The sequence below is a fragment of the Ahaetulla prasina genome, chromosome 4 (genome assembly GCF_028640845.1).
Source record: "Ahaetulla prasina isolate Xishuangbanna chromosome 4, ASM2864084v1, whole genome shotgun sequence".
Classification (NCBI taxonomy): Eukaryota; Metazoa; Chordata; class Lepidosauria; order Squamata; family Colubridae; genus Ahaetulla; species Ahaetulla prasina.
This window is the reverse complement of record NC_080542.1, coordinates 143,970,715-143,989,592: the sequence shown is the minus strand read 5'-3', so window position 1 is coordinate 143,989,592 and position 18,878 is coordinate 143,970,715.

The following is an 18,878-nucleotide window of genomic DNA, read 5'->3' as shown; positions in this document are numbered from 1 at the left end:
TCACTGACAGAATCTTTTGGTCACTACTACCGAAAGAAAGAAGATCTCAGACATGGCAATATGTGGATAATAGATCCATTTGTAGCAAACATTGAAGATAGCAATTTAAGTATGCATGAAAAAGAAAGTCTCACCAATCTATCATCTGACGAGTCTCAAAGCTAAATTCCGGTTATCCATATCAAGATCTCATTTCTGGCTCTCCGTAAAAAGTGAATACCCATTGCTGAGTGAAAAAGCAATGAAAATTTTGATTTCAATTTTCAACAACTTATTTGTGTGAAAAGACATTTTCATCTGTTACAGCAATTAAAACTCTCGGCTTGAAATAAAAACAACACTTCGTCTTGCAGTAACGTCATTGGAGCCAAAAATCCATAAACTTGGGTTAAACAAGCAGGAACAAATATCACATTAAAAATGCATAAGCATTTTATAATTTTGCTATATTAAATAGGTGCATTTCATATTAATAAAATGGAAGTTCTCTGATCATTATTTTACAAATGTATTTATCTTTTTTAAAAAAAATCATATTAGTGGTCCGTGGGATTTCAAATTATGAATTAATGGTCCGCGGGATTTCAAATTATGAATATGGTGGTCCATGGGATTTAAAGTTAACATTCCGGTTCCGGTGAGCACGAGAGCAACAGAACAAGAGAGGGGCTCCTCTGAGACCTAAGATTAATTCACAATTATTGATTAAATATCCCCCACTACCGTGACTGACAGGTGTCCCCACTTTGACGAAGTCCTGAGGATCCGACTGATATATTCCGAGAGCGTTAATTCCAGCATATCGCTCCTCCATAACCACCGGCAACTGCCCAACTGCTGTTACTACTGCCATCTTGTAACGGCCGTTCTTAGAAACCTGACCCAGAACCGAGTGATCAAATTGCCTCTTTAAATCCAAACACCGGCTCCTCCGACTCAACGGCCCAGTAAATTCAAGAGATCCATATTTGGCGACTGCCGCCACCGCCACCCACACGCCGCTAACAGGATACAGGCGACCTACACAACCCTCCGCTGATCCACATCGCTGCCGCGATTTGACATCCGCCACCGCTCGGCTGGAATTTGGAAGTGACTGTCACCGCCAGGGTGAGCGACGCCGCCGGACCAACAACCTAAATTTTGGATTTCCCGCCATTGTGGCCGTGCTGGGGAGGGCTTTCCCCGCTGCCGCTGCTTGCTGTTGGGGATTCCCACTGTTGTGACCGACGCCAGGCTTTCCCCACTGCCATGGCTCACTGCCGGAGGCTCCCGACGCAAAGGAGGGCTTCCCCCACCGCTGAGACTTGCTGCTGGGGATTCCCACCGCCGGCGCCAACACCGGGCTTTCCCCACAGCCGAGGCTTGCTGCCAGGATTCCTGAGACTGACATCGGGCTTCCCCCTCTGCCGAAGCTTGCAAACGAGGATTCCTCAATATCACTGAGTGATAGAAGTTAAGAAAGATCTATTTAAGAGAAGATAATTCTTCAATTGTTGAAATTGGTAAGAGTGAAATAAATTAAAAGAAACAAGAATAATACTGCTTGAATATTAATTTACATAAGAATTAAAAAATTTTTTTACTATGCCAGCCAAAAAATCCAAAAGATCAACCACTGACGCTGATAAAAACTTAGAAACAAGAATAATAGCAGCTATTGAACAAAACTTAGAAAAAAGAATTCTAGATATTGAACAAAACCTAGAAAAAACAATACTAGCTATTGAACAAAACTTAGAAAAAAAAATTCTAACAGTTATTGAACAAAGTTTCACCAATCTGATAAAACAAATTACAACACAAAAAAATGAATACTCGACTGATCTAAATCTCTTCCCAACTCATCTAACATTACATAATACTCATCCTTCAACTCAACCTCAACAATAAATAACTACTGACCAACTAATTAGAGATGCCATGGAGAGAGGACAAAAAATAAATAATGCAATATTATTTGGACTAGAAAACACAAACGAACCCGGTATCACCAAAATTCACAACATAATTGGAAATTATAATTCATCATCCATCTCCCCAAATGAAATAATTGCAGTCTCCAGAGATGGACCAGAATATAAAAACAGTGACGGATCAATAGCACCAAGATTCTGCAGAGTCATAAACAAGAACAGCAAACTCAAGTTCATACATACCATCAACTCACTTGCTAAAACAAACCCTGCCTACAGTAAACTTAGATCACGCCCTGATCTATCTTTCTTGCAGTGGATACGTTCTCATGAACTCCGCACTGAACTTAAACGAAGACAAGACAATGGTGAATCAAACCTATATATTGATTACCGTGCCAATTGCATAAAAAATAAATCCTACAATCAAAAACTCACCACCAAACCCCCATCACCCAAAACATCCAACCAGCCATCCCAATGTTCAATCAAGTACCCATCATCTTCTGCAACAACACCAATACCATTTATGGACTACAAATAAAAGAACTCTTTTCCAACAGTGATCACTGCATGATTGACTTTCGTCTTAATATACGTCATTACTTAAATCATCATATCAATAGCATTCCTAACTACAACTTCAAAAAAGCCAACTATGACCTTATAAACAATGATCTTTCATCTCTGGACTGGCAAAATCTGTTCTCAACCTGTATAACTGCTGAAGAGTTTTCCTACTTGAAATCAATAGAGTCATCAAACTATACGTACCACAAACTACCACCAAGATCAGGAAAAGCAAACTACCTATATCAATAAAAAAGCTTCAATCTAAAAAAAAATCTCTCTGGAAAAGAAACAAAAAGGGCTATGTAGCAAATTTTAAAAATCGCTACAGAACTATATGCAACCAAATAAAAACCGAATGCACAAATTACCACACCAAGCAAGAAGAGGATCTTCTACGCACAAATTCCAGTCGTGCCTTCTATAATTTTGTTAACAATAAGCTTAAAGACTCTAGATCCATCCCACCACTAAAAGATTCTAACGGCAAAGAATACAATAACGAAACAACTAAAGCAAACCTCTTTAACAAATTCTTTGGCTCAGTTTTTGTCAACAGTGATGACACATATCCGACATTCCCAAATCATACAAGAAATGAGTATGACGACTTAACTAATATAGATTTTACTGAAGATAATGTTGGAAAAGCTCTTCGCAACTTGAAACCATCTCTATCCATTGGACCTGATCGACTTTGTGCCTACTTCTTAAAAAAACTTTTTAGTAATTTAGCAGAACCCCTAAGTATAATCTTTAATAAAACTTTCACAACCAGTTCCCTTCCCAATCTCTGGTCACTAGCCACAGTCATTCCAATTTTCAAAAAAGGCGACCCCAGCTTAGTTGAAAATTATAGATCAATCTCTCTATGCTGCGTCGCCTGCAAAGTAATGGAATCCATCATCAACCAATCCATTACCTTGCACTTAGAATTACACAACCTACTCTCAAATAAACAATTTGGCTTCAGAAAAAAATTATCATGCACAATTTACAACTTCTCCACTGTAAAAACCTATGGACTACAAATCTTGATCTAGGTAAAACAGATGCAATGTACATAGACTTCTGTAAAGCTTTTGACTCAATGGTACATGATAAACTTCTCCTAAAATTAAAATCCTATGGCATTTCAGGACCCTTACATAACTGGATATCTGCTTTTCTGTCGAACAGACAACAAGTGGTTAAGGTTGGTAGTGCTCTATCAAATCCTGTTCCTGTCAAGAGTAGTGTTCCTCAAGGCAGCGTTCTTGGACCAACTCTATTTATAGTATACATAAATGATCTTTGTGATCATATCTCAAGTGACTGTGTTCTCTTTGCTGATGATGTCAAACTTTTTAAAACCACTGACAATACATCTACAATTCAAAAAGACCTTGATCATCTAACCGCTTGGTCTAAAATTTGGCAACTACGAATCTCAACCAGCAAATGCTCAGTCCTACATATTGGAAGAAAGAACCCAACCATTAAGTACATGCTTGATGGACATTACCTCACAGATGACCCCCACCCTGTCAAAGACCTTGGAGTTTTTATACCTAACGATCTAAGTGCCAAAGCCCACTGCAACTATATACCAAAAAAGGCTCTAAAAGTTGTTAACTTAATTCTACGTAGCTTCTTTTCCAAAAACACCACGCTACTGACCAGAGCATATAAAACTTTTGCTAGGCCAATTCTTGATTACTGCCCGCCTGTCTGGAACCCATACCATATATCTGATATCAATACAGTTGAGCGTGTCCAGGGGTATTTTACGAGAAGAGTTCTCCACTCCCCCATAACCAATAAAATACTTTATTCCACCAGACTTGATATCCTGGGTCTAGAAAACTTGAAACTTCGTCGCCTTCGACAGGACCTGGGTTTAGCTCATAGAATCATCCGTTGTAATGTCCTTCCTGCCAATGACTACTTCAGTTTCAACTACAATAACACAAGAGCTACCAACAGATTTAAACTTAATGTCAACCGCACCAGTTTAGATTGCAGAAAACACGATTTCTGTAACAGAATTGTCTACGCTTGGAATGCATTACCTGACTTTGTGGTCTCTTCTCATAACCCCAAAAGCTTTATTAAAAATCTATCCACTGTTGACCTCACCACATTTCTAGGAGGACTCTAAGGGGCGTGCATATATATATATATATATATATATATATATATATATTTGTTTTCTGAGGTTTTCACGGTGTTATGCTTAGCGCGTTTCTGGGAGCAATGCCCCAGAAGCACGGCTGAAGCCTGAAGATGACGAATGAGACTTCAAACGCCGCCAAGACACTTCCAATTTTACACGGAGAAAACCCGAACAACCAAAGACCTATATATATATATATATATATATATATATATATATATATATATATATATATATATATATATATATATATAATATGTTTTCTGAGGTTTGTATGCTTATACTACCTTGTTTCTCCTCGTATATGTTTATATATTATATAATCTTTTGTGTTATGCTTGTTATGCTTGTGTATATTGTTATGACAAAATTAAATAAATAAATAAATAAATAAATAAACAAACTTGGTGGTCCCTGAAATCCAAAAGTTTGGGGACCCCTGCCTTAGAATGATCCGACGTTCTGAGCTCAGCTTTCCATCCAGCTACTAGTGGCACAGTGGAGGGAGCAAATGCCATGGTCCAGAAATACTTCAGATACTACAAGAGCTACCAACAGACTGAGTGGACTGAACTGCCCTTCGTAGAAGTAGCCTACAAACAACCCTGTACACAACAGAACAGGGTTTACCCCAGAGGTGGGATTCAGCCAGTTCAGGTGAACCGGTAGTGAAAATTTTGAGCAGTTTGGAGAACTGGCAAATCCCACCACTGGTTCCGGCCCACACTGGCTCCCCGCTTGCCCTGCTTATGTGCTGCTTGCCACTCGCCCCTGCCCAGCCCTGCTGCACCCAGTCACTCCTCTCACCTCCCCAGCATAGCTTTGCTTCTGTTGGGCTCCTCGCTTTTGTTGACCACAGTCTCTGCAGCTTGCCTGCCTTCCCACACGGTGCCTATGGCCCAACAGAGCAGCCCTGATCTGCCTTGGAGCCTGTGAGCAACTCTGGCCAAGTGCCTCCACCTGCAGCTTGCCTGCCTTCCACACAGCTGAATCAGGGGTGGATAATAATTTTTTTTTACTACCAGTTCTGTGGGCGTGGCTTGATGATCATGTGACAGTGGGTGTGGCTTGATGGTCATATGACTGGGTAGGCATGGCCAACTCAATGTCTCTCATGTTAAGGGATACCTCGCCTGGCCCCTCCCCTCCCAGCCATTCCTTGCCACACCCAGCCTCAACGTATCTATAGTTCTGCAAAAATGTTCACCTTTTTCAACTTTATTATCTACATACTATAGATCAGGGGTCTCCAAACTTGACCACTTTAAGACTTATGGACTTCAACTCCCAGAATTCCTCAGCCAGCTTTGCTGTCTTAGTCTTAAAGTGGCCAAGGTTAGAGACCTTTGCTATTATTAAGTCCGTGACTAGTGGGTACAAAAGGAGTCTCACACAAAGGTTGTAAGGAACACAACCTTTATTTAACTCACAATTAATCACAATGGGATAACGTGTTAAGCTCAAACCAACTCTCCCGTGACAGCCCTTATATACTAGCTGCCTCAGGAACTTTAACCAATGACAGGACTTCCAAACTCCCGCTTCTTTCCTCCAGCGCGTCTTAACCAATCAGAGACCGCCTGGCTGTTGTCAAGGCTGTTGTCGTAACCCCGAGGACTTTGTTAGACATAACACCCTTCCCCTCCTGGATCGCGCATGCGTAATCGGCTAAGTATGCAGGGCGACGTCGACTCCGCTCCGATCTCCTTAGTACAGGGCCGGACGCCGAAAGAGTGGGCGAGGCGGAGGTTGGGCTCGCTGACGAAGGTATCTCCGCCCTCGGATTTGGATTGGGCAAGGCTTTGTGGGGCCTTGCCGAAGAGGATGACTCCACCCCTAGGGAAGGACTGGCCAGCGCTGGAACACTCGGAATCTCAGGTAAGTTTGCCGATGAGATCGATTCACAGTTTGAGGGTTGGAGTCCCTCCCCGGCCCGGAAGGCTAGTCTCTGGAAGGGGCCCAGCGTTGTCGTAGGTTCCTCTCGGGGTCGTTGCCCTGGCGGTTGGGTAGTCCTGTTCATGGTGTGGCTCCTCGATGCCCGGCATTCTCCGCCGGAGCTGGTTCACATGCCGGCGCCACTCTCTCCCATCTGCCAATCGGACCCTGTAGGAATAGGGGCCAGTCATTTCCGTAATGGCTCCTGGTACCCATTTAGGAGACGACCCAAAGTTCTGGGCAAAAACAGGGTCCCCTGAACTAAACCCCCGGGGCACACTGGCATTGTACCGAGGTTGGTCAGTATCATACTGTGGATGTAATCGATCCAGGGTCGTCCGGAGACGCCGACCCATTAACAACTCGGCCGGAGTAAGATGAGTGACTGGGCACGGAGTGGTATGTTGTGCCCTTAAATACTGGCAAATTCGGTGGTGCCAGTTAGTGGGCCCCAAACGGGCCAGCGCCTCCTTCGCCGATCTGACAGCCCGTTCTGCCCGGCCATTAGCTTCTGGATGGAACGGGGCCGTGGGCGCATGTCTAATGCCATGCTTGGCTAAAAACATCTGGAACGGTGCCGACATGAATTGAGGCCCGTTGTCCGTCACCACGAGATCTGGCAACCCGTGGGTGACAAACAACCGATCTAAAACTCAGATGGTGGCCTCAGCGGTGGTAGTGGGCATAATTGCCAACTCCACCCACTTGGAGTAGGCGTCCACTACCACCAAGAATGACTTACCCAAGTACGGCCCTGCATAATCCAAATGGATTCGGGACCAGGGTGAACGGGGTACCTCCCACTCCCTAATGGGCACCGCCGGGGGAGCTGGCCTCGACTGTTGACAACTCGTGCAACAGGAGACACACATTTCAATATCCCGGTCCACCCCTGGCCACCACACATAACTCCTGGCCAGCGACGTCATGCGGACAATGCCAGGGTGGGCCTCGTGTAGGGTATTCAGAATGACCCCCTTCAGAGTAGACGGAATCACCACTCTACTTCCCCACAGAAGACATCCCCTGAGTGCAGACAGCTCATGAAAGGAAGAAAATCCTCCGGCACTGGGCCCACAGGCCAACCCCTCCGGACCCAGTCCAAAACCTGGGCCAGGGTTTGGTCCTTTGCAGAGTGGTGTGCAATGTCTGCAGCAGAAATTGGGGGTCCCCACTCTTCAACTAATAAAACAGAACCCGCGGGGGCTGGGTCACAAACCAGAGTAGGCAACGGGCAGCGACTTAGGGCATCTGCATGCCCGATCGCTTTCCCTGGTCGATAAATCATTTTGTAATTATAAGCGGACAAGAATTCAGTCCAGCGAGACATTCTTGGGGACAATATTTGGGGTGACGGCCTGTCACCTGCTAAAATGCCAAGAAGCGGCTTGTGGTCGGTCACTAATGAAAAGAAACGGCCATAAAGATAGTGGTGGAATCTCTTGATTCCAGCCACTGCTGCAAGGGCCTCTTTATCCAACTGGCTATAGTTCCGTTCGGACGCTGAAAGTGTCCGGGAATAATATGCCATGGAAGCCTCTGCTCCGCTAGGCAGCACGTGACTTAACACTGCTCCTATGCCAAATGGCGAGGCATCGCAGGCCAGAATGACAGGGAGGAGAGGGTCGTATTGAACTAGAACCGCTTGGGAAGTTAGAAGGCCTTTAACAGCCTTGAATGAAGCGGCCGCTTCTTTACCCCACTTCTAAGGTGCATTGGCCTCTAACAATTGGTGCAAGGGCTCTGCCAGGGTCGCCTTATGGGGCAAAAATACCGCGTAAAAATTCAGGAGCCCCAAAAACACCTGAAGCTCCGTCTTATTCGAAGGGGTGGGGGCTTGTAAGATAGCCTCGACCTTAGAAGGGGCAGGGTGGATTCCTTGAGAGTCCAGAAGGAATCCCAGGAATTCCACTTGTGGAATTCCAATGTGGCACTTCTCCCTTTTTAATTTAAGTCCCGCCCTCCTGAACTGAGATAAAACGGCCCTCAGCTTTTCGGCCAGGTCCTCCGGACCCGTAGCCGAAATGAGGACGTCGTCAAAATACGGGACAACACCCTCCAACCCCTGGAGCAATCGCTCCATCAGGCATTGGAACAACCCGGGGGCAACGCTAACGCCAAATTGCAGGCGCGTGCATTTGAATGCCCCCCGGTGTGTCACAATTGTCTGGGCCAGGGCGGTGGACTCGTCTACTGGCAATTGCTGGTATGCTTGAGCGAGGTCAAGCTTCGCAAAAAGGGTGCCCCGTCCCAAGGTGTGGAGCAGGTGCTGCACCACAGGAACAGGGTATGGATTGGCTTGCAGAGCCTTATTAAGCGTCCCCTTATAGTCGGCACATAACCTAACCGACCCATTTGATTTAAGGGAAATCACTATTGGCGTTTCCCAGGGGGAATGATCTATGGCCTCTAGCCCCCCTGGGAAATGAGTTTGTCCAATTCCTCGTCAACCTTAAGCCTCAATGCGAGTGGCACCCTCCTAGGTTTTAGGCGAATCGGCACTATCTGGGGGTCCAAATTAAACGATATCGGGGTACCAGTATATTTTCCCAACTGATCACTGAAAACATCAGCGAAGTCGCGGATGATGCTCTCGTAACTGTCGGGAACAGTGGAATGGACCCCTATGACATTCAGGCGGAAAGCCCTGAACCAGTCCAACCCCAGTAAGGTTGGCAGGTTACCCCTCACCACGATTAGAGGCAACCCACCCGAGAAGCCCCCATGACACACAGGGACATTGCAACAACCCATAACTGGAATAACCCGCCCCTGATAGTCTTTGAGGATGACAGGGCATGGTCTCAGGCGAGACTTGGAGAAAGTTGGCAAATGTCGCTTGAGGGCGGACCAGGCCATTAGGGTTTTGGATGAGCCAGTGTCCAGTTCCATTCTGCATGGCTTGCCCTCCAGATTCACCGTAAGGTAGATCTTATTACCAAGAGGGTCAACGGTGGCATGCCCGACAGCGAAACAATCATCCTTGCAGGTGGCCGGCAGGCCAGAAGACTTCCGACGGGGAGCAGGATCTCTCAGGGAATCAGCCATCGGCAACCCCTGGGCTAGGTGGCCACGCTTCCCACAACGGCGGCAAACGGCATTTTTAAACTGGCAATCGGCCCTCCCGTGGCTTCCCCCGCAGCCAGCACAACTCAGCGGAGAAGACTTGGCGGCCGGCAACCCGCACCGAGGAAAGGACTTGAGACGGCGCACATCATCGTCTTCATCCGATGAGCCATATGGTGTCTCCGATGGTTGCGCCTCCCCGTGGTGAACCGCCAGGCCAGGTGCGGCTTGAGTCTCAGGTGGGCGGAATCTCTGAATCTCCGCCGCGGACTTCTCCGCCAACTCGGCCGCCTGCGCCTCAACCAACGCTGTGGCCAAGGTGAGGTCCGAGCGGGCTAGCAGCCGACGCTGCAGCCACAGGTCAGCGGTCCCAGCCACCAGCTGATCTAGAAGGACATCGTCCAGCACCGGAAACTCACAATATAGGGCAGCAGAATGCAGGGACGCCATATAATCGTTGATCGATTCCCCCGGTCGCTGGACACGCCGTCGAAACGCAAGCCTCCTGGCGATACGGGAAGACGTTGGGGAATAATGGTTCCTCAGCTTGGCCAATAAGGCATCCCACGGCATTTCAAAAACCAGCGATGGGGCAGCCAGGACTCTGGCCGTCGCAAAAACCTCACAGCCGCAGAGGCTCAGGAAGTAGCCGCACTTACGAGAGGCAGGCAAATCCACATAGTCCTGGGACTGTAAGAAGCACTTGAAGCGCTCCAGGAACGAATCCCACGTCTCAGCTGCCGGCTCAAACGGCAGGAATGCGCGGGCCTTCTCCATTCTGAGGTGATCGCGAGTGAAGCCGCAGAACCGAAAAAAAAAACAAATGGGTTGCTGTGCTGTGCGGACTCCCCACACCTTCGTCGCCAGTATTAAATCCGTGACTAGTGGGTACAAAAGGAGTCTCACACAGAGGTTGTAAGGAACACAACCTTTATTTAACTCACAATTAATCACAACGGGATAATGTGTTAAGCTTAAACCAACTCTCCGGTGACAGCCCTTATATACTAGCTGCCTCAGGAACTTTAACCAATGACAGGACTTCCAAACTCCCGCTTCTTTCCTCCAGCGCATCTTAACCAATCAGAGACTGCCTGGCTGTTGTCAAGGCTCAGGCGCGTCGTAACCCCGAGGACTTTGTTAGACATAACAGCTATAGATGCACTTTCATGGACTATTGAAAGGAGGAAATGGCTCACATGCTTTGCCCAAGAGTGTGATAGGCAACAGGCTTTTAAAGAAGGGAGTGGAAAATATTTTCCAAAGCACCAGAAGGCAAAACAAGAAGCAATGGATGGAAACTCAACGAAGAGAGAAGCAACCTAAAACTAAGGACAAATTTCCTGACATGTGAACCTATATAGATTTCAGTCATAATTTCATATATAAAATAGTCATTCATGTAATACAACCTGCATATTGTTCAAAACAATCATTAGTATTATGGCTGATGTTTGACAGCAAGCCTAAAATCCCCATTCCCTCCCCACTCCAGGGGAAGGTTACTTCAAAATCCCCATTTCCTCCCCACCCCACTAATCTGTTCTGGGAAGGAATCAAACTCCCCCCTCTTCATTTCCCAAATAAAATATCCCAGATAATTAAGGAATAATCAAGCTGTTACCAAGGAACCTGCCTGGAATTAAACATTCCTGCCAGCTGTATAAAGGAAACTTTGTAAGCAGAGATCATAGAAAATGGAAGCCGGAAGTTCGGCTCCATTTACAAGCAGGCAGAAAACTCATTCAAGACAGGATACTTCACAATGGAAATCGCCCAAACCCTTTTAGAAACACAAAGCCCATGTTGCACAAACCCCAAAACTTCAAAAACATTGAACCATATAAGAATTCCTCCTCTTATCAAATTTGTTGTTCAGTTGACCCAGAAAGGAGCTTCTAGTGGCTCTGTCAATTTAAAATGACAGCGTTTTCTCCCCACCCTCCACTTCTTCTTTGCCAAGCGATCTCCCGGCTGAGAAGCGAGCCCATCAGTTGGGAGGCTTCTTGGCTTCTCAATTTAAAGGGACGGTGTCTTATTTTTTTTCCTCTCTTCTTCACAAGTGAGTCTTGATTTTTTCCCCTTCTAGCCGATCAGCTGGGAGTCGGGAGGCAGCAATAGATTAGAGGCGGGGCCAGGCAGAATTTTTACTACCGGTTCTCTGAACTACTCAAAATGTTTACTACCGGTTCTTGCGAACTGGGGAGAACCGGTAGCAACTACTGAGCTGAATCCCACGCAGCGTTTTCTGCGCAGCCCAGCTGAGCTGCCCTGATGTGCCTGGGTGAATGACTGCAAGCAGCAAGGTCTGAATCCTGGCCTAGATGTCTCCCTTATGGCCCAGCCAGCTTGCCTGCCTTCCACGCTCATGCAGCACTCTCTGTATGACCCAGCTGCGCACCCAGATTATCCTGGGTGAGCCTGCAAGCAGCAAGACATGAATCCCAGCATAGCTTGCTCCCATGTGTTTCAATTGCAACTTATGGGGGGGGGGAGATCGCGCAAAATTGGAATTAAATATTGATTGAAGGGTGCTTTTTTTTTTTACTCCCACAGACTTGTTTTCCCTGCACACAATGGCAAGAAGTGCGATGGAAAAATGTGACGGAGGGGAAATCAAATAGGCAAAGTAATGCTTGGGGGAAGCTGCGGCCTGGGAGGTGGTGGGTGGGGCAAGCTGGGAAGTGGCTTAACAGGCTAATGCAGCCTGTTATTAACACACAGCTACCTGCAATTACAATTACTGCAGGCTCGAGTCCCACCAGGCCCAAGGTTGACTCAGCCTTCCATCCTTTATAAGGTAGGTAAAATGAGGACCCAGCTTGTTGGGGGGGCAATAAGTTGACTTTGTATATAAATATACAAATAGGATGAGACTATTGCCTTACACAATGTAAGCCGCCCTGAGTCTTCGGAGAAGGGCGGGATATAAATTCAAATAATAATAAAAAAAAGCTATGCAGCACTGCAGTGGCGAAAACAGCAACTGGAGCAGCATTCTCTTCTCCATGCTCCTCATCCTGCTTGGGGAAAGTGAGGGCATCTGGACAGCCAGGGGAAGCTCCAATGGCAAAAAGGACAACAAAGCAGCCTGCTCTTTTCCCTGGTCAGCCTCCTGCTTGGGGGAAGGAAAAAGCCTGAGCAATGGTGGGTGGGGGAAGCTCCATGGCACGGTGCTGAAATGGAGAAAATGGGGAAAGCCAACATGAGGGAAGGAAGCTGCCTTTTCTCTTTGCCTGCTACTCCTATTTCTCAAACAAACTACTGCAGATTGGAGAAGGAACATTAGCCGTCGAATTTTCTGGCAAGATAAAATTGCCACCCGATTTTTGTAATCTGGTTTTGTCTGCTCAGATCTAATAGATGCAATCTATCCGGCTGTTGTCCAAAACTATCACAATTTCAACTGGTTGTGAGACGGCCATTCTGGCTGCTAAGACGTCCACAAAATAAACAATCAAATACTTGCTATGCTACCAGGCATAGTCACTGAATACAAGTCTAGCAATACCATAGAAGATGCCAATGATGCCGTCGATTTTCCACCAGAGTTCCTAAACTCATTTGATCTGGCAGGATTGCCACATCATCTTTTACTTAAAGCGGGCTCTCTAATTCTTTTACTAAGAAACCTTGACCCACCAAAACTTTGCAATGGCACAAGGCTGTGTGTAAAGAAGATGCTGGGCAATGTAATTGAAGCAACTATCTTAACAGGAAAGAGAGAAGGTGAAACAGTTTCTATCCCATGGATCAGTGGTGGGTTCCTACCGGTTTGCACCGATTCGGGCAATCTGTTAGCGATAATTTGCCGTTGCTCGCCGAACCGGTAAAGATGACTGGCTGGTCATGCCCCTGAACCGGTTGCCTGGTTGCTGCTTGCTCACCTGGCTAGCTCCGCCCAGTCACTCCTCACCTTGTAGGCGGCAGAGCACACACTGTGTAGCACTTGCACATGCACACAGTCTGCTTGCGGCTTCCCTGCCTAACCCATGCGGTGCCTGCCCTGCACACCAACTGAGCTGCTTCCTCCTACCTATAGGTAAGCAAGCAAGTCACGCTAGCCACCCCCCAGTCCTCTTTGCTTGCCACGCCTCCCGCCCCCACCGGGCTCCCATGGCTGGCTAAGCTGCAACAGCCCAGCCCAGCTCCATTCCAGGCCATACTGCCTGTGGCCTAGCTTGCCATGCCCCACCCCCCATCCCATGGCTGGTGGTAGAAGGGAAGGCAAGTCAGCACCCACGAGGAACCGCGCTCAGCCATGTGTTTTCATGCAATAGTTTTTCATACAAGCAGCTCAAGTGTCAGGCCTGGAAACCATACTAGACTTTAGGATTCCAGATGCTGCCACATTTTTCCCCTGAGGGGAAGAAGGGGGGCTGAGGGGTATGGTAACATTCTTCAAGCGGTCAAGGTCGGATGGTGTTCACATCTGCAGGAGGAGTGGCGAGAAGATATTCGAATGAACTGGGAGAACGTGGGACCACGTGACCATCAAAGGGGTCAGGGGGGTGGGACTCTTGGGGTTTGTATAACTGGGAAAAGAATCCGGAAGTTCAGTTTTGGAATTTCACTCATCGTGTGCCAGTTTCCTCCTGCTAGTAAAGAACTCTGGAAAACAATGGCTTCTGAGTTTTTTTTATGCAGAAGAGGTTTTTTTGGAACCCTGACATCAAGCTTGAAAACTCATGGCTGGGGCCAAGGAGTGATTCCTTGTGGGTGCTGAAAGTACGGGCCTTCAACCTGGCTGTTTCTCTGTGCCAGGCTTTCCGGATGGGTCCCCAAAGCACAGTGCTGCAAAATACTTTCTCTCTCTCCCAGCAAAAGAGCAGGGGAGAGAAAACAGGTTGCCGGAGAACACGTGGAGGGCTCCATCATGTGCTCTCCAGGTCAGCAGCTGCTGCTTTTCTCCCCTGCTGCTTCTTGTCTGGGAGAGAAAATCTTTCGGAGCACTGCGCTTTAGTCAGACTCCTTTAAGTCCCATCCAGATAACCTGCACTTTCCCAGAGCCCCGAGGGTATAGTGACCAGACATCCCGCTTTTGGCGGGACAGTCCCGCTTTTTAATAATTTGTCCCGTGTCCCGCAGCATTTCAAAAAAGTCCCGTTTTTCCCCCCACTCCCATTCTGAAAATGGGAGGCGGCAACGCAAGAGGAGGAGGAGGAGGCGGAGAAGGGGGGAGTGGCAGAGAAGGGGACACAAGATCGCCCGCTGCCTGGAAGAGCCGAGAGGAGACCCCCCCCCCCCGGTCAATGGTGTCCCGCTTTGCCATCGCTGAAATCTGGTCACTTTACCCGAGGGCCTCCCCACCTGCCTGCCGCCGCCTGAAGCTGTTGGAGACACACACACACACACACACACACACACACAAAAGGACGTCTCCCTTGGAGGCTTCAGAGGCCAAGCCGTCCCCCCCCCCTTTTCTCCCTCCTGCCGCTGCCTCGAGGGCTTTGCGCCGCAGAAGCCTTTTCCTCCACAGAACTGGGGAGGGGAAAGAGAAATTATCCCTGAGCGAATGTGGCATTTTGGTGAGGCTTTGCTGGACCTCTGTGGGATAAGGGCAGCGGCAGCAGCAGCCAAGGGAACGAGCGCTGTTTGTTGTTCCTCGCCACGTTGTAAAAAGCAACCCTTGCCCCAAAGAGGTAGCAGTCTGACGAAAATAAGAGTCATACCCAGCATCCAGCACCAGAGATGGCCACTTCAGCATCTGTCAGAGGCTGGAGGCTCTTTATTTTTGTTTGCTCCGTGTTCCTCCTTCATGCAAAAAAAAAAAAAAAAAAAAAAAAAGCCCGATCTGATCTGGAGCCGAATGTCATTAGAAGCAATGCTGTCAGCCTGGAGCATTTCATTTAAGTCTTTAACTAGGTAATGAATTGAACCTCCTCCTTTAAAACATTGTTTTAGCAATGTGGATTGTTCCCCTAGGGCAGGGGTCTCCAACCTTGGCAACTTTAAGATTTATGGACTTCAACTCCCAGAGTTCCTCAGCCAGCTTTGCTTTGCTGGCTGAGGAATTCTGGGAGCTTTGCTGGCTGAGGAACTCTGGGAGTTGAAGTCCATAAGTCTAAAAGTTGCCAAGCTTGGAGACCTCTGCCCTAGACCACTTTAGGAGCAAGTTGGTGAGTTTTGCTGGTGTTTCAGGAGGAAGGGAGAGAGAGACAGAAAAGAGAGGGAGAGAAAGAAAAAGAAAGAAAGAAAGAAAAGAAAGGAAGGGGGGAAGAAAGAGAGAGCGAGAAAAAGAAGAGGAGGCAAGGACCACAAACCCTAGCACTAGATGTGGCTTCAGAAGAAGCTTTGAAACAGGACAGCAATCTAGGGCTGGAAGGGACCTTAAAGGCCATCTAGTCCAACCCCCTGCTCCAGCAGGAAATCTTATATCGTCTGGATTGTTGTGGTGCCTCTAACAGAGAAGAAAATTGCCAGAAAGGAAAAAGAATTTACTAGGACAAGGCTGCCATGCAGAGGAAGGCAGAGATAGTTCTTGACTTATGACCCAAAATTTTGGTTGCTAAGCAAGAGCGTTTAAGTGAGTTTCACCACATTTTACTCAATCCATGATCTCTCCTGGCTCTAACAGTCATGTGCAAGCTAGGGAAGAATATCTGAAGGTGTGTGTAATGTTCTAAATGTACAGAAGTTATAGTTAAATGTGTGGCAGAAAGTGGACTCTGTGTTTTTCCAAATGTAGTAAGTGAGGTTGAATGTGTATAGTTTTAAAAGAGCTCTCTCTGTGTGTGTACATACACATACAGTATATATAGTAGATAATGTATCTTTTTGTGTGCCTACATACGCTCTATACTATGTAATTTGTATGTACATATATGGCATATATGCATAGGATTTATAAGCAACATATTTTGGATGTTCAGTAGTAGTAAATAAATAGACAGGGAAATTGTATCTCGTTGAGGCCTTTGAGGCGAGGAGAGGCCAGGCACCTTAACCCTAACCCTTGATGTGAGTGACGTCAAGTTGGCCACGTCTACAGTCATACGACCAAGCCACATCTACCCAGTCACATGACCACCAAGCCACGCCCACAGAACCGGTAGTAAAAAAAAATTGGAACCCATCCCTGCCATGGATACCACTCAATCCGACGGATCTCCATTTTAACTTAAGACTGCAATATCCAGTAAGACTTGCGTTCTCCATCACAATCAACAAGTCACAGGGTCAGTACATTAAGTACTGTGGAGTAGATTTGAGATCACCGTGTTTCTCCCACAGACAACTTTATGTTGCTTGCTCAAGGATCAGGGTGAACCCGTGGCGGCGGAAGGCTCTGTCCACCTGCCTGGACACCTCTGCACATGCGCAGAAGTGGCATGCGCATGCGCCCACAAGCAAACTGGTAGCGACAGATTTTGAAACCTGCCCCTGGTTCACCCGTGAATTAATTTATTCTTGCTCATGGAGGTGAAATTAAAAATATTCATAATCAAGTTTTGTGTTAAATTAATATTACAGTGAATTTGTGAAACGTTTTACTTTATAATTTGTATACTGTACTTATACTTTTAAAACCTGTAAATAAAATTACTTTGATTTGACACTATAGATATAATTCATTCCTTTTCCTTTCTCATACAGGATTGGGATAAATAAATACCCGGGGAACGCCGTGTTATCAGCTAGTAGTAAACAAATGGACAGGGAAATTTTATCTTGTTGAGGCCTTTGAGCGAAGAGAGGCCAAGCAAAGTGCCCCTTGACGTGAGTGACATCAAGTTGGCCATGCCCATGCAATCACATGACAACCCAGCCACGCCCACAGAACTGATTGTTAAAAAATTTGAATCCCAAGTGGCAAATGGCCTTGAACTTCTCTGTAAAGTTTTGTTACGGCTAATTCCATTTCACTCATGCAATCCCCTCTCCCAACTTCCCACAGTAGGATTGTGATAGGCCTGGATTCTGAAGGCATAAAGGTAATATGGCTTCCACGCATGACATACTGAACAAGTGGTGACGAAGGTGGGATCCGTCCCAGACTGAGGCACTAGATGCGAGGTAGTCGCTGAAGCTAAGAGCTGTCATTAAACCGAGCTGAAGTCATAAATGACGAGAGGTCGTGCTATCGTAAACAATCCAGACACTGCTAGCTGAGGCGCCACCACTCGATAAGAAAGGCTGCACTATTCTTTTGCTGCATTCAACCCAGCTACCGAGACATGGGACATGGTACATAGACAAATTTGAATGTTTTTTGTTAGCCAGTGACTATACAAACATCTCAAGTGACAGGAAAAAGGCATAGGTTTTTAATGTTTTGCAGGACAGAGCTGTTAAAAACGGCCAGGAACTTGCTAGCTCGCTAAAAAATACATGCTGTGCCTTGGGAGACTAATGGCCAAATTAAGGAGCCATTATGCACAGATGCCGTCAAGGATCACCCACCAGCATGTTTTTTATCACAGAAATCAGAAAGAGGGCTGTAAAGTCCTCGCTGTTATGACCCGCTCCGAGCCTGCCTGTTGCTAGTCACCACCGATTGGCTGAGACGCACGTAAACCAAACAAGCGGGAACCTGCAATTGTTCCAGCCTGACAGCTCCTGTCTCCTCTCTCTCTCTCCCCCTTCCTTTCTTTTTCTTTCATTCTTTCTTTTCTCTCTCTCGCTTTTTCTTTTTCTTTCTTGTCTCTCTTTCTTTCTCTTTTACTTTCTTTTTCTTCTCTCCATTTCTTTCTCTTCTTCTTTCATTCTTTTTCTTTCTCTCTCCTCTTTCCTTCTTTTCTTTCTTGTCTCTCCCTTTCTTTCTCTTTCTCTTTTTCTTTCTCTTTTTCATTACTTTGTGCCACAAATCAAATTGGATTATTTTGTGCCATCAATCAACCATCCATGAATCTTTCTTTCTTTCTTTCTTTCTTTCTTTCTTTCTTTCTTTCTTTCTTTCTTTCTTTCTTTCTTTCTTGTCTCTCCCTTTGTTTTTATTTTTCTCTTTTTCTTTCCTTCTCTCTCTATCCTTCAAAGTCTAGGATAGGGGTCTCCAAACTTGGTCCTTTAAGACTTGTGGACTTCAACTCCCAGAGTTCCTCAGCCAGCAAAGTGCGCAGCTTTGGCTGCGGCAAGTCGCGGGGGTAGCAGCATGGCATCCTGGCTCCCGGGGACGCAGCGGATGCGGCAGAGGAGGCAGTGGCGGGGGCAGTGGTGGGGGCAGCGGCAGCAAAGAGGAGGCGGTGGGGGAGGCGGGGGCAGCAGTAGCACCAGAGGAGGAGGCGGCAGGCGCAGCG